The sequence below is a fragment of the Schistocerca cancellata genome, chromosome 1 (genome assembly GCF_023864275.1).
Source record: "Schistocerca cancellata isolate TAMUIC-IGC-003103 chromosome 1, iqSchCanc2.1, whole genome shotgun sequence".
NCBI classification, from domain to species: Eukaryota; Metazoa; Arthropoda; class Insecta; order Orthoptera; family Acrididae; genus Schistocerca; species Schistocerca cancellata.
The window spans coordinates 976,564,879-976,569,160 of record NC_064626.1 but is presented as its reverse complement, the minus strand read 5'-3'; the positions used below and the strand labels follow the sequence as shown (position 1 = coordinate 976,569,160).

Genomic DNA, 4,282 nt, shown 5'->3' with positions numbered 1-4,282 from the left:
GCCTAGAAACGATGGAGAAGCTCCGTCCTCGCCGCAGCCGCAGTGGTCCACATTCCCACTACGACTACCGCAGTCCACTTCACCTCTCCACCGCCCCACACCGAACCACTCTTTCACGATTATTGTGCGGTTCGGTCCCCAGTGGAATCTCCCCCCCCCCCCCCCCCCACAGGGAACGTTACACACTAGACGATTGTAACCCCCATGTTTGCATGGTAGAGTAATAGTGGCGTACGCGTACGTGGAGATCTTGTTTGCGCAGCAATCGCCGACATAGTGTAGCTGAGGCGGAATAAGGGAAAACAGCCCGCATTCGCCGCGGCAGGTAGAAAACCGCCTAAAAACCACCGACAGACTGACCGGCTCACCGGACTTCGACACAAGTCCGCCGGGTGGATTCGTGCTGGGGACCAGGCGCTCCTTCCCAATCCGGAAAGCCGTGCGGTAGATCGCACGGCTAACCGGGCGGGCTAACATCTATGTAAGTGAACTTATAATCCGGAGTGCATTAAGGGAGTAAAACAACGGAAAAGTGATTGTCATAGTTGTTATAAAGTATGTCTGTTATAAAAAGAAAAGAAGGCGCAACGTATTTCACGTGCCCCTCAGCTGATCAGTCACGATTGATGGTCATCTGGCTGGCTCCATTTTCAATCGCAGTAGACACATCGACCAATTCAGATGAATGTCAGCAATAAACTGTACGCTGTTCCTTATAAGATTCTTGCAATAATCAAGCTTACCAACCACAAGGATATTTCATTCTTCCATGGAAATTTACTAAACTTATCAAACCATCCTCAGTTGAGACCCTTCTTCGGTCGCATGAAAATTGTTTATTTAAGTGGCTTGAAAAAAAAAACTTAACTCCTCCCGAACAGGCCATTAAGGCCCAACGGTACCGACCAGCCGCCGTGTCATTCTCAGCCCATAGGCGTCACTGGATGCGGATATGGAGGGGCAAGTGGTCAGCACACAGCTCTCCCGGTCAATCAAGTTACTCCTCAGTTTGCCTCACAAGGGCTGAGAGCACCCCGCATGCCAACAGGGCTCGGTAGACTGGTCACCCATCCAAGTGCTAGCCCAGCCCGACAGCGCTTAACTTCGGTGATCTGACGGGAACCGATGTTACCACTGCGGCAAGGCCGTTGGCATTTAAGTGTTTTTTGCTCACGTAAAATAAAAATTAATGCTGAAGCTAGTGATATAGCTTTATTCCTTACACTTCTGTCTTTAAGAAATCAGTTCTGTGTCCGCATTGGTCGCTCTCTGTGGTCGCAGCACCTGGTGGAAGTACCTCTTGCAGCCATAACATTGCTTATGGGAGGGAACTCCCTGAGTCCTCCTTCTGGAACTGTAACAAAATAATTTCGTATAAGTAATTTTCAATATATTTTCTATTAGCATACTTGAGATAAGTGATAAATATTAAGTTGTAATAGAATGATGACAAGTTGGAACACATGTATTTCTTCGCCCACAAAATCCGGACACGGGCGTGCACTGAAAGTAGACTTCTGAAAATCTCACGAAAGTCTACGTACACTCATACAGTATTCAGTTTAGAATCCTGGCTTTAAATTCCGGTCAAAATCTCACGTACCGTTCTCAGACTATGTTTGCGACAATTTTTAAATATACGACTTCGAGAAAAACGCTTTTCAAGTTTAGGATTAAAACTTTTGTAGTTAAGTTAAACGAATGTCTAGTCGGCGATCCATGGACCATACAGCAATCCTTCCAGATCCAGTTCCTCCATTTTCTTCCCAGAAGTGGAGGTCCTACGGGCATCTTTGGCAGCTTCTGCTCGCTCGATATGCTTTTCGTCCGCATTTGCGTTGAAGCTACAACAGGCTGGTGCGATCTCTAGTTGGAGCACGTTCATAATTTCCATAATGCCTTTTAGGCCGTTGTTGAAATTACACGCTGCAATGCTCGTCGCGATGTCGACTACTCTTTTTCCCTTCTGTAAATGGTTTACGGACACACCTGTTAACAAATCGCCTTGTAACTCGATCACAGAGTTTCTAGCAAACTTGGGATGAACACTACAGTAAATGAAACATCCCAGAGACAGTTTGGAGTAAATATGCGGGATATCTCACCTAACTCAGGTGCGATGTTTGAAAAATTCAGTTGGCAAGGGGTGTATTTCCGTCAGGAGCCTATACAAAATGGACAAAAATGCACAATCTATAAATTAAACAAACATCACTTCCACTACAAAGTTATGACTTTTAAATGGCACATTCATGTGTTTTCATCGGAAATAAAACAATTCTTTTCACTATTCCATATCTCAAAACTTCTGAAATACATGGACTTCAAAGGCTGCCAACGTCGCCCGAGTTTCTGCCACAATACACATAACAAGGTATGCCCAGAGCAGGGGTTTTCAAACTCTTACCTCTGACGCAACGAGATTAGGATCTTGCTACTTTGTTGGAACACCTTGTTTATTTCGAATGTAAAAAAAATAGAAAATCGGGAAAACCTCTTTTATTCAGTAATTACTTCACTTTTAAATCACCAATAATAACACAGAAATTCGTATAATTTTTTCAAGAAATAATAAACATCGTCAAAATATTGAAAAACGACTAGTTCTTAATATTTTGTCGCGGGGCACGTACTCACTTGCGGAGTACCCCATTCTTCTTCTTCTTCTCCTTCATTCGAGAATGCTTCACCCTGCGCCATGATACCGACTACGTCATGTTTTGGTATGCAATGGATTTTTATAGATGATGTATATGTCGTCAACTAAGCTGCATTGCTCAGAGGGTGTATACAGGATGGTCCATTGATCGTGACCGGGCCATATATCTCACGAAATAAGCGTCAAACGAAAAAACTACAAAGAACGAAACTTTTCTAGCTTGAAGGGGGAAGCCAGATGGCGCTATGGTTGGCCCGCTAGATGGCGCTGCCATAGGCAAACGAATACCAACTGCGTTTTTTTTAATAGGAACCCCCATTTTTATTACATATTCGTGTAGTACGTAAAGAAATATGAATGTTTTAGTTGGACACTTTTTTCGCTTTGTGATAGATGGCGCTGTAATAGTCACAAACATATGACTCGAAATTTTAGACGAACCGTTGGTAACAGGTAGATTTTTTAAAATGAAAATACATAACGTAGGTAAGTTTGACCATTTTATTTCGATTGTTCCAGTGTGATACATGTACCTTTGCGAACTTATCATTTCTGAGAACGCATGCTGTTACAGCGTGATTGCCTGTAAATACCATATTAATGCAGTGAATGCTCAAACTGATGTCCGTCAACCTCAATGCATTTGGCAATACGAGTAACGACATTCCTCTCAACAGCGAGTAGTTCGCCTTCCGTATTGTTCGCACATGCATTGACAATGCGCTGACGTATGTTGTCAGGCGTTGTCGGTGGATCACGACAGCATATATCCTTCTACTTTCCCCACAGAAAGGAATCCGGGGACGTCAGATCCGGTGAACGTGCGGGCCGTGGTATGGCGCTTCGACGAACAATCCAACGACCAATACACCTATCATGAAATATGCTACTGAATACTGCTTCAGCCACATGCAAGCTATGTGCCGGACATCCATCACGTTGGAAGTACACCACCATTCTGTCATGCAGTGAAACATCTTGTAGTAACATCAGTAGAACATTACGCAGGAAATTAGCATACGTTGCACCATTTACATTGCCCTCGATAAAATAGGGGTCAATTATCCTTCCTGCCATAATGCTGCACCATACATTAACCCGCCAAGGTCAGTGATGTTCCACTTGTCGCAGCCATCGTGGATTTTCCGTTGACCATTAGTGCATATTATGCCAATATGCCGGGTTACGTTACCGCTGTTGGTGTATGACGCTTCGTCACTAAATAGAAAACGTGCAAAAAATCTATCTTCGTCCCGTAATCTCTCTTGAGCCCAGTGGGAGAACTATGAACGACATTAAAAATCGTCGCCATGCAATTCCTGGTGCATGGAAATATGGTACGGGTGCAATTGATGTTGATGTAGCATTCTCAACACCGACGTTTTTGAGATTCCCGATTGTCGCGCAATTTGTCTGCTACTGATGTGCGGATTAGCTGCAACAGTAGCTAAAACACCTACTTGGGCATCATCATTTGTTGCAGGTCATGGTTGACGTTTCACGTGTGGCTGAACACTTCCTGTTTCCTTAAATAACGTAACTATCCGGCGAACGGCCCGGACACTTGGATGATGTCATCCAGGATACCGAGCAGTATATACATAGCGCGCGCCATACATCAAC

General features: G+C 44.3%; 1 pseudogene; it reads right to left on the bottom strand.

Annotated features, from left to right (window-relative positions):
* Nucleotides 1-1,039: 1,039 nt before the first annotated feature.
* On the bottom strand, nucleotides 1,040-1,153 carry LOC126100232 (5S ribosomal RNA; annotated as a pseudogene).
* Between the last annotated feature and the right edge of the window lie 3,129 nt (nucleotides 1,154-4,282).